This window comes from Muntiacus reevesi, chromosome 6 (genome assembly GCF_963930625.1).
Source record: "Muntiacus reevesi chromosome 6, mMunRee1.1, whole genome shotgun sequence".
In the NCBI taxonomy this organism is placed as follows: Eukaryota; Metazoa; Chordata; class Mammalia; order Artiodactyla; family Cervidae; genus Muntiacus; species Muntiacus reevesi.
In genome coordinates, this window is record NC_089254.1 from 86469751 (window position 1) to 86482608 (window position 12858).

Here is a 12858-nt window from a genome sequence, read left to right on the forward strand (position 1 = left end):
GTGAATGGCTAGAAGATATTCGAAATTAGAGATACGCTGTTTCTTCTAAATAATTTCAAGCTGAGTAGCAAATTAACTGCATGCCATAAATTTACCCCTAAAAAGGTATGAAATGCAATATTCACTCCTATATACAAGGGAAGAGTCTTTATCTATGAAAAGTGCTAGGACAGAAGAACACAGGAATGTTAAAGAAGTATGGCAGAGGGACACACAGGCTAGACTGAGCACAGAAGATGCAGGAAATCCGGCAAAAACATGGGGAAAGACATTTCAGCCACAGGAAACAGCATGTCAAAAGGCAGAGTCAAGAAAGTGTATGGTGTTGCAGCGTTTCTCATGGTGGGAAGGCAGGATACCAAGGGAGGAGTGTCGGGAAGTATAACTTCAGAGCTAGACAGAAACCAGAGGATGAAGCATTACTCAGGTATGACAAGGAATGTGGACTTTATCACCAAGGTCATGAGGAAGCACGGCATAATTGTAACCAAAGGAGTGGCACAACAAAAATTTTGTTTTAGAAAGATCACATCGGCAGCAGTGGGAAAAGTAGAAACCCTCACATTTCAGTGTCCACCTGGGCAGCCCCAGACCCAAAAATTCTGACTTAGTATGTCTAGACATCTAGGAATCTTCATTCTAATATTTCCTCCAGAACAATCTGATGCCAGTGGACCCCTAATTCAGAGATACGCTGAATTAAAGTGAAGACATAAGAAGTTGCTTACTAGTTCCAGTTAGAAAACTACTATAGAAATCTATGTAAGAAAGTATAATAACTGAACTAAGGCAGTGAGTGGCAGGTGGGAAAAAAGGAAGGGTATAGAACCTGTGAGTATCTAAAAGGCCAAGAAAGGTGTAGGAAAAAATGGGAAATGACTCTCAGTTCTATGAGAGTTCTATGGCTTTGGTATCTGAGTAGATAATGTTTGATATTTTCCAAGGTAGAAGAACAAGAGGAGATTTGGAAGACAAAAATGATGAGTTCAATTTTTGACTTGTTTCTTCTAAGGTTCCTGTGAGATGAATGAAAGCAACTAAAAAGTGGGCAACACTATTATGGGATCTGTAGTTTAAGAGATGTGCACCTCATCTGTAATGTGAAAATCCAGAGGTCACAATGACTCTACAATGCCCTAACTCGAGATGCTTCGTTGAAGATGCAGGTCTGACTCATACATAAAACTCTTAACTCTGCTCTCCATCAGATCTCGCAGCTAATGTCAGGGCTCTGATGTTCAACGGGCTGCCATTTCATCTTCCTGCACAGAGCTACACACTCTGGGAACCATCCATCACCTACCACCCCCTGACCAGATGATCGCCAATCCACAAGGAGGTTACAACTTTCCTCTCGACATCTTGAAAAAGCCTTCAACATCTGTATCCAGACCTTTCGGAGATCTGGAGAGTCCTCCTCCATTTTTGGTGGCCAGTGAAAGTGACACCCTAAATTATAAAAGCCTCCTTACCCAGAGAAGGGAAGACCGTGCTTGGAGCTCTCCAGGGTGCTGGAGAACTTGTTTGGCTTCTGAGTAACCTGTATCTGTCTATATCACCTACAACAATGATTTAGTCTATTTCACACCCAATTCTTCTCGGTCCTGATCTCCTAGTAGGACCTTACTAACTTGCCTGTCAGTATTGTGGGATCGTGAAAAACAGTCTTGACCTGTCTTTTTTTTGTTCCTTTGCATTCTCTGCCAGATATACCAGTCACCTCTTGATAGATTGTCCCCTTGATTAGGCTACGTGCCTTTGTAGAACATAAATACTTAGCAAGGATATCCGTCCAAATCTCTAACCACACACCAAATCTTGCCCTTCTTGGTTGCTTCCAGAGGACCTGGGAGAGAGATAATGGATGATGCAGTGAGGTCTACCCTTTGCTAGAGATCTTTCCCAAAGATCAAGAGCATGTGTGTTTCTATGTTCTAGTGAAAAAGATCCAACAGCCTGATCTTCATTTTGGAAGGAATTCTGTGTGTGTGCGTGTGTGTGTGTGTGTGTGTGTGTGTGTGTGTGTGTGCGCGCGCGCGCGCACGCGCGCACGCACATGTGTGGGAGGGAATGGGGAGCATTCCATAGCAAATTCCATAGTGCTATACCATTACATTGCCCTATCTGGATGTATAATAATCCTACTTCCTCAGCTACTCAGAGTCCAGCAGTAAAATGCCCTACACAATCCACACCCTGCCTATAATAATGAGCCACCCTTTTCTAAAAATGAGCACAAAGTGTGAAAATTGAGTGTTTGAAACCAAAACTAATTATCTCAAATTACTACCTTCAGTCAGTCACTTTCAGGGCTGTTTAATTAGCAGTCAGCATCATGTTTAGGATTAATTAAACAGGTGTAAAGGGTATATAAAATAAAAGTGCAGATAAGAAATGGTTGTTTGAATAATTAGGTAAAGGCCTTTCTCCCTAAAGTCTGAAAGAATTTTCTCTTCGCTGATCAATGTGCAAAAAAGTAATGTGAGAGTATGTGTTTGTATTTTCATTTGTTCAATTCATGCTATGTCTCAGCCTACAATAAGACGTCTTGAATACTGATCATATTTCAAGACATCTTTTCAAGTTGTCATGGAGTAGCATCTCATTTTTACTTTATTGTGGCCCACCACTAAGCACCGGCTCATGAAGCAATTTAATTTCTGTGTTGGTATCCTCAATATTTCCACTGCCTCAAATTAAACCCCTACTGGCAACTGAAGTGGGAATTTTTTTTAACCTGGGATATTTTTTTCCTACACTGAATCCAATCTAACTAATCCTTTCAGTTTCCAGAAGCAAAACAGCAACAAAAAATGTGGTGAGAGAGGCATAGAAGTAAAAGAGGGAACTGAAAAGGAAAAGGAGAGTGTACTAAGAAAACAGGTGTAGAAAGCATTCTGCATCGGCTCGTCTTTTTCAAGATGTACATCCCTTTTAAGCCTCTGTTAACTTCCACTTGCCCATTCAAAGGATACTATCCCAACTCATCAATCTGGCTCCGGAAGCCCGGGTATCAGACACTGTCCCATCCTTCTTCCCAGCTTCATGCCTTCACTGTCACACCCTGATGATGACTGTAACCCTGCCCATGCTGTCTTCTGTGAAGAAAGACACCTTCACCTTCTGCACAGATGGAATATCCAGCTCAAAAGTTGGAGATTAACATGTACACACTACCATGTATAAAACGGACAACCAACAAGGACCTACTATATAGCACAGGGAAATTACTCAATATTCTATAATGACCTATAATGGGAAAATAATCTAAAAAGAAAAGAATGAGTATATGGGTATGTAAACTGACTCAATTTGCTATACACCGAAACTAACATCACGTTGTAAATCAACTGTACTCAACCATCATTCCACCCATCCATCCATCCCCTCCTTCCAGGAAGCCTTCTCTCAGGCAGAGCTGTCTTTTGCTGTCCCTCATCCCACAGTCTCCATCATCTGCCATAAGAACCACAGTCGTGTGCTGGCTTAGGAGTCCCACAGAGACAAAGTCTCTGTTGACTTATTTGGTGTCACTAGTCCCTAACAGAGCAGGTGTTCAATGAATGTTTGAAAGCAGTTAATTACTCAAAAACTATGGAGGGATTTTGATATAGCTTCTTCCCAACAGCCCCCTACCTGACATTCCACCAAAATACCATGCGGACTCTTCATTTGTCCTTCTCGATCCTTCTCTATCCTGCTGTATGTCCTAGGAGGTTGCTTTGTGGCTGTCTCACCTGGGCTCCCTAGCCTCAGGCTTTCAGTCGAATTTGCCCAGTGGGAGGCATCTCCAGGAGGTGGGAAGGCAGGAGAAGACAGCAGCCAGGGCATTGATGCCTCCATCTCGTTCCCTCACCCTGACTTGGTGTTTCTCTACCTGAGTCCTCACCGGCCTCTGAGGCCCTCACCAGCTTCCTGTGATGAGTCACTGTCCTTGGCCCTCCAGGTCTTCCCACAGTTGCTAGTTCCTGAGCCACTCCATCTTGACGTGGGGCCTTTACCTGCCCACACCTTACATGTGGTCCTTTTATTAACCTCCGTTCTATTATCCCATGAGTGTGCTGGAAGCCCACCAGACCACCCACTCTTCCAGGTCTCTGGGGAAGGGACACCCACTGCCCTGCCTCCCCAACCTCAGGCCTGCCATAACCTCCTAACCGTTCTCCATCCACTTCCCCTCCCAACCTCCTCCACCACTGTTCTTAGAGGATGTTTTCCTTCCCTTTCTCTTTCAGTGCCTTAAGGCATCCAACTGCATCATTTTTAAACACCTGTCTTTTTGCCTTTTTCCTCTCTTATTTTCCTTGTGCTGAGGTTTCATAAGAATATGATGTGTGCTTAAAATGAGGCCATATATCCATTACCCAGATAAAGCATATATACCCATGACCATGCCCCTCTTTTAAAATTGGTTAAAGTTGCTATAAAACATAAGGAGCTCAGCTTGGTGCTCTGTGATGACCCAGATGGGTGAGATGGGGTGGGGGTTGGAGGGAGGCTCGAGAGGGAGGGATATATGTATATTTATGGCTGATTCACATTGTTGTATGGCAGAAACCAATGCAACATTGTAAAGCAATTATCCACCAAATTAAAAAAAAATTAGCTTCTGCTTTTCTGATAATTGTTTTTGTCTCCACTATATTTACACTTCCACTCAGAAGGAGACCCCACCCTCACTCCTCTTGAGGAGTTCCAGAGTATATGTCTCCTCCCTAGACCTCTATCTCTTATTTGTTCTCCCCAAAGGGGAGGAGAATCTGATTGAGAGGTCAGAGTTCTAAGTTTACTGGGCAAGAGTGGATCATGCCCTGCCTTCATTCTCAACATACCCACACACTGCCCAGGCTTAGGCAGAAGCAGGTCCCAAGGATGAATTGTGGTGCGGGAGAAGAAGGCACCATTCTGACCTCAAGTCCACACTGAATTCTTTCCAAGTCTGTTCTTAACAGACAGATACGCATCTGGGAAGTTATCTGGTGTTTGCCCAGCCGTGAATAAAACCAATTACTTGATCCACATTTAGCTAGATAGTCTGTGAATCTTGGACTGACATACTCTAATATAATCCAAAAGTTTAACTTAGATCTCAAGGAGGCAAAATTTCTATTTCAAAAGAAATTCATGTATAGCTTCTTAGATATTTTGCTAAAAATAGCCAACATATATTTTTTTTCTTTTTAAATAGAAGTTAGCAGATATTACTGTCTTCTAGTGTCTGTTTTCTACTTCTTGCAGATAGAACCCCAAATTTTTATGTAGGACTTGGCCACTTGGAAGAAAACTACATTTCCCAGCCTTCTTTGCAGCTATGCTCTTTAGTATAGTGGTGAGTGTAACTTCTGAAAACGTATCCTTAAAGGGAAAGAGCAGTTCTTTCTCATGCCCTGCCCCTTTTTCCTGCTGGCCAGAATTTGGACATAATCAAATGTTCAATTAACCATCTCAGGCCATCATCTAGGGATGGTAGAACACAGCACACCCCAACCTAGTCCGATCCACTGTGATATCTGATTCCTAAAACCATCTGATTATGGTCTTACTACTTCCATTCCTGCCCTTCTCAAATCCATTCTACACAAACAACCAAACTGATCTTTTTAAAAAATCAGGTAATATCAAAATTTTGCTGAAAGCCCTTCATTTTCCCCCAGTGATATTCAACTAAAGCCGAAGCCTCTATTCACAGGATCCATGACTCAGCCTCTGACCTCCTTTTCCCCTCTCTCACTGACTCACTAGGTTCTTCTCTGTTCCCTGACCCAGCCAAGCCCTGTTTCTTCCCCAAGCCTCATGCCCATTGCTTTCTACACTTTCTAGACAGGGTTGAGAATGTGTACAGCTTCCCCAGATGGACTGTGCCTCTCCCTACTGAAGTCACTGAATCTAACTCCACATGACTGGCAGGGTAACACAGGATGTTACTGACATAGAAAAGGACCGAGAGGCTTCTAGGCACGGTATGTACTCTTTCACAGCACAGGAAGATGGCAATTCCCCTTCAGGTGCCTTTTAAATGCTCCCTACTGTTTGCACATTAAAATACTATGTAAGTTTTAAACTTTCTGTGACTGCTCCAAATGACATGTATCCCACATGCGTTTTCCCCAGTTTCTGGTTTGCCAAAGATCCACTAGGAGGCCAAGACACCCCTAACAAGTAATGAGTCCTAAAGCACAGCTCAGGGGAAATCCCTCAGGATCATAGGAAATGTAAGTCTTCCTGCAAGAAACTCGCATACATCTGAGAACAGATTTGCAGACAGAAGACAACCTGAGTCACCCACATCTTCACCATCAATTACCAACAAGGTTTTTGTGCATTTCCATCTCTACAAACAACCTCATCCATTGATTGTCACCCTTAATGGGGGAGGAAGCTGGCTGGGTATGTTCTCAGTGCCGTTCAATAGTGTCATTGGTTTTCTCCAGTGAAAGATCAGCTTGAAGCTGGGCTCTTCCTCAGCAGGTAGGGCTTGCCTGAGCACTTCTTCAGGGATGCTGCTCTTATTAACAGCCGCCATCACTATGATAGCTTCCTGGCACCTGGTCTTGGGATGGATTTGTTGTTGCTGCAGAACCCGGTCCAGAAAAGGATAATGATTACAGCCATCAACTTTGTCTTTTCAGACTTGACTGCTCTCTGGTACTAAAACTACTAGTTGCTTGTGGCAAAACATGAGTATATAATCAGAAATTGGATAAAAATGAGGAGTCAGAACTAGGAGTTAAGTTCAGTGTTGACCTTCCCCTCCTCATGCTGCCCTGAGCTTTCATGTGCCTCTCAGCTTCATGAAAATGAAATCAGGGGGAAAAGGAGAAAGAAATGTGAAGCCTACACATAGAGAAATAAAGAAGAAGGATGACTATCCCGAGTTTGTTTTTGAAGTTCTATTACCCTCCCAAACCAGGATCTGCTCAAAGAAATCTTGCCTACACAATGGATAGAGAGCAAGTTTCCTATTTGTACTAATGCCAAATGTGGAATGAGTCCATAACTATCTTCTCAACTGAATCTTCACCACTGATTCAGAAAAGGACACTAGCTGTTGTGTTCTGATGCATGGTGTGCGTGTGTGTATGTGTGTTTGTGCTCAGGCATGTCTGACTCTTTGCAACCCCATGGACTGTAACCTACCAGGCTCCTCTGTCCAACGGGATTCTCCAGGCAAAAATACAGGAGTAGGTTGCCATTTTCTTCTCCAGGGGATCTTCTCAATCCAGGGATTAAACTTGTGTCTCCTGTAGCAGGCGGACTCTTTACCACTGAGCCACCTGGGAAGCCCTTGATGCATGGTGGGGCTTAGAAATAGAAAAGGAGAGGCGGTCTGTTGAAATGGGAAATAGTGGAGGCCACGGAGAGAGAAAATGATTTCATTGTGTTGTGATACTATCCACCTGCCCAACTTCAGCTCCATTCAGAGTGAGCAAAATCTATCTACACATGCACACTAAAAGGGCCTGTGGTCAGTCAACACAGCTGAGTGTAGAGTGATGGTTCATACATTTAAAGTCACGCCTGTAATTTTGTTATGAGCCAGGATACAGACCTTACCTCTCACAACACCCATAACCAAGCCAACCAGAGAAGAAAGAGACAAGGTCAATTCATTCTCATTATTAGATAAAGAATTTAAACACGGTTTCCTGCTGATGCTAAATCTGAAATTTCAGAGGCAAATATGAAGACCAAGTCACAGGAGGCACACTTTCTTTAAAACATGAAGAAAGCATTTTTGCACATATATGTGTATGCCTGAGAGTAGACACATGCTTTACACAATGTCATATCTTGGTTTTACATAATTCACTTGGATATATTCTGCTGAGTTTTGTGTGCATGCTAAGGTCACCTCAGTCGTGTCCAATCTTTGTGACCCTGTGGACCATAGCCCATCAGGCTCCTCTGTCCATGGGATTCTCCAGGCAAGAATGCTGGAGTGGGTTGCCATTCCCTTCTCCAGGGGATCTTCCCAATCCAGAGGTTGAACCCGCATCTCTTGTATCTCCTGTATTGGCAGGCAGGTTCTTTACCACTAGCACCTTTAAAGGGTGCATTTATCAAGGGTACTGTATGAGTACTTTTTCAAGGGTACTGTATGAGTCTGGGATGTGAAGGAAATGGAAGAGTACCCTTGAACTTGGGTAACTTAGGGAGGTTAATAAGGGAGCTATTTCCAAGGCAGGGCAATTTAAAGGGAAAGCAGTGGAAAGCCATAATCCAGAAAGTCAGAAGAAGGCAGCCACTATTCCTGCACCCTAATAACCAGAGGAGGGAGCGGTTACAGAAGCCAGAAGGAGTCACAGACAGATGCCCTCTGAGAGAAGCAGTGACCTCTCCCCAACTCCCTGGAGGGGAGGGACACAGCCAGCCCCCAGCAACCCCACAGGGAGGGAGCCAGGACGTTATATCCTGAACTCTCTGCCCTCCCTGCCTTCCTGCCGGCTCTCCCCTTGGCCGAATCCACCAGAAACCAAGGAGTCAAAGAACCAGGTGACACTGTCTGGACAGAGTTGCCTCCTAGGAGACAGAAGAGACTAGACAAGAGAGAAAGTGGATGGGCGAGGCAAGCAGGAGCTATCCATCCCCGGTCTCCTCCATCACTGAGCATCAGACATTTTAAATAAATTGATGAATGGTGCTGCAGATATGCAGTTTCCTGTGCTATATTCCAGGTTTTTTTTTTTTTTTTTTAACTTAATATTTTCAAATACTTTTGGCAGATCATCTGCATTAGGACATTTTGGTTTGGCTACTGGGAATTCCAACTCTAAAACTAAGCCAATTAATTTAGCATTATCTTTTGAAAAATAAATAAGGCTCTGTTGTTTTTTTTTTTTTAAACAAAAAGAATTGCAATGGTTTTAATCAAACTGGTAATGACATTTGACTTCTAACCTGTTCATTTAAAATGAAAGATAAGCAATCCATGAACATGAAAGAATTTACATACAAACAACCATAATTATATCCTATAAGATTAATAAACTTTTATTTTACATCCGCTAATTACTTTTTACAATGAGAAAGCACAGCAGCTCCTAGGGGAAAGAGTGATTATAATCTATCAAGTCACTAGTAGTGTGGGAATTTTTAAGCCTAACTATCCTGCATATATTCATTCAATAGTTATAAGAGCAAATTAGATTTAAAACCTTCACTTTGAGGGGAAGGGACTTTAACATTCCAACTAATTCTATAGTTCCTCTAGTTTATGGTTTCTCCTGACCTTCAATTTTCCCTTATTTAAAAAAAAAGTGAACACCATATTTTTTTTCTATTTTCGCACATTTCAGCATGCTGTGATTTTTAGAAAATGATAATCAGTGCATGTGCAGTATCACACACAAATTAAAAAGGTTAATTCAATACACACACTTTTTCTGGTTAGTGGTTAAATTAAATTTAATGTCTTTTTAATGGTTACTTTTTGATTAATTCAGTCAACAAATTAGCTCCCACTATGTGCCAGACTCCATGACAGGCTCTGGAGAGAGGGCTGTAAACAACACATGGTCCCCCCGCCCCCATGGAGCATATGGTCAGATGGAAAAGACAGGCATTAAGTAAACAATCACCCAAATAAACATTTAACTGCAACTGTAATAACTGTTGTGAAAAAGAAGTAGGGGCTGCTAAGAGTAACGGAGTAACTCATCTGGAGGGAGTGGGGGTTAGGGAGGTGTTGGGCAGGCTTCCCTGAAGAAATGACATTAAGCTGACACATGAAAAATGAGGGAGAAAAGGAAATGAACACTGAACACCAGCCACAGATTGCCTCTCACTTCAGCCTTCCTTCAGATGTGTAAACCACCCAATTTGTACAAGCGAGGAGGATGGGCAGTCGACTGACAGGTACTTCATTTCGGAAACCTGCCACAGGCAGAATAATATTAAATCAAAGACCACCGCTCCCCCATGCTTTTTACACAGACTATTTTTAACGAATATATGTCTAATTGGGGTTCTCATATCAGAACTATTTGAGAAAGTCACTAATTATCGGCAGGAAATTGCATTGTGTTCTCATAGATCCTCAGGTGTGTAGAGGTCCAGAATGAATGAACAAAGGAATGGGTAGGTGGACGATGAAAGAATGACTGAATCCGGCAGATATGAAGCCCATAGAAAAGAAACAATTTTAACACAAGAACCCAGAAAAATAAATAAATGTATTCTTAACATTACTTACAAGCTCAAATATGTGTTTACTTAGGAAAGTTTTTAAAAGGTGATTGAAAACTAAAAAGGGAACTCTCTCTCTATTTTAACTCAGGCAGTGAAGGCTTTGAGATAAGATTTCAAAAGACATGAGAAGCAGGTTAGACTGACCAGAAGAAGATTTTTTTTTTTTTTTTTTTTGCTTACAATATACATTTTCAACAACTCTCAGGAGGAGAAAAGAGAAGTAAATGGCTCTGTCCACTTCTGAAAATTCTGCTCAGTCCAGGATTCCAGAGTAAAAGATGCTTCTCTGATACCTTCTCAACAAAGTTTTCAAACAGTTTGGGATTTCAAAATGATATCTATCTCTGTGTGTGTGCCTGCTAAGCCTCTAAGTATTCTTTTAAACAAAACAATTTTGCAATGAGTTCCTTAGGACAGTGAAAATTTTCTCTAAAGAGGTTTTCTTACATGAGTACAAAAAAATGATCAATTATGGCTTGCTATATTAGAAAAACTGAAACAATGGTGTGGCACTTTCTTAGCACCATTTGCTAACTCACTTAAAAATTTAACTCTTTCCCCCAACTCGTTCCCCTCACTGCTGACTTCACACCATCACCTAGCATTTAATTTTCTTCTGCTGCTGATTTCCTTGCTGTGCAATCACCACTGTGGTTCAACTCCCTCCCTCCCCCAAACATGTCAGCACTTGAACATTAAAAAATAAAAAGTTAGTAATTATAACCAACAAATTGAAGTCAATAAAACTTAAGCTAGAAAATATTCCATTTAGACTAGCATTATGCTACTCAATAATACATGATTTGAATCTTGAAAATAAGGCCTGAGGTTGATAAGGACATTGTCCATGCAAATAAGTTTCTCAAATGATAATTTCTTGGATTTTCAGTGATTATCCATCTTGACTGATATTATGGTATCTGACTGATCCTTTATCCCCCAGCTGGCATCCTCCATGGATTGATTCTGAACACTAAATGCCACTAGAAATTTTCATTTCCTTGATATTGTTTAAAGGGGTGAGCTCATATTACAAGAGGGTACGGATGAGGTTAGAGGTCTTAGAGATCCATTTACACAGGGGGAAAAAAACATTCTGTGGCCAAAAAAGACAGCCAGCTCCATAAATGACCATCACTAGATAACAGGAAAAGTAGATAAAATAATATAAATGACTTAGATTTCATTATTCCACTCCACACTGGAGAATGTGTCAAGCCCACATTCCTCTGACAAACATCATCTCATCATCTTAGTGTCCAAAAGGGCATCACGTTAATTCTCCCCAAAGTGGACTGATTAGCCTTTCTGCTCATCTCTGCCTCATCTACAGTCTTTTTTTTTTTTTTTTTTTGAGAAGCCCAGCTCACTGCTCTTGATCAACCTCCTTTAGTGTCAGATCTCACCTGCACACCTAACTTATGAAACATTATGTGTGTATGTATGTGTGTTCATATGTTTGATTGGTTTTGTCACCATTTCTTTAACATGTTATATTGACCAAGAACTATGCTATGTGTTCGGTCCTCATTTTACATAGGAGAAAACTGAGATCTGGAGAAGTAAGTAACTTTTCTAAGACTGAATAATTTGTGAGTGGCAGAATGGGATTCAAATCCAGGCAGCCTGACTCTCAGCTCATCTCTTAAACACCTCTGCTCTCCACTGCCTCAAGTTCACTTTTTAATGATATTTTTTTAATGTGGACCATTTTTTAAGTCTTTGTTGAATTTATTACAATATTGTTTCTGTTTTACGCTTGGTTTTGGGGCTGAGAAGCAAGTGGGATCTTAGTTCCCCGACAAGGGATCAAACCTGCACCCCATGCATTGGAATATGGAATCTTAACCACTTAACCAGGGAGTCCTTTGGACTACAAAGAAATCAAACCAGTCAATCCTAAAGGAAATCAACCCTGAATATTCACTGGAAGGACGAATGCTGAAGCTGCAGCTCCAATCCTTTGGTCACCGGATGCAAAGAGCCGACTCATTGGGAAAGACTGAAGGCAAAAGGAGAAGGGAGTGGCAGAGGATGAGGTGGTTAGACAGCATCACCGACACAATGGACATGAGTTTGAGCAAATTCCAGGAGATGGTGAAGGACAGGGAAGCCTGGTGTGCTGCAGTCCGTGGCATCACAGAGTCAGACACAACTTAGCAACGAAACAACAACAACTTCTTCTAGTAATATACAGGGTCCCTCAGGGTCACATGTCATGGTTCATCTGGAACTTGGACCCCACCAGCCATCATCATATACAGCATCATAGTGAAAAGGAAATACAAACATCAGCTATCAGCAAATATTTTCTCTCCCTTTGGTTTCTATCAGTTGCTACAGTTCCCTATGGGATGGGGGCTTTCTAGTCCAGCTGGGTACCAGTTTATTGGTCAGAGACACTGCTGGCACACAGGGCTTGGAAAGATTGGGGAACAATCATCCAGGTCCACAAGGGAAGCCAGGAGTAAAAGAGTATCATTGATGTCCCAGGGCCAGAGAGAGTGTGTGCAAACACAAGAGGGGGTAGGCAGCAGAGGCAGAGACCACAAAAAGTGGATGGAGAATGAAGGCTGTTCCAGGCAGAGAAGACAGCTTTTGATAGAAAAAACATATAAAAGAATATGCTTAGGACTCTATTTATAACAGCCAAGACATGGAAACAACTTA

At 41.9% G+C, this 12858-nt stretch overlaps 1 protein-coding gene across 1 annotated transcript in view; it reads right to left on the bottom strand.

Annotated features, from left to right (window-relative positions):
• GRM8 (glutamate metabotropic receptor 8) overlaps positions 1–12858 on the bottom strand; it is an 801794-nt gene that overhangs the window by 662416 nt on the left and 126520 nt on the right. The window lies entirely within an intron of this gene.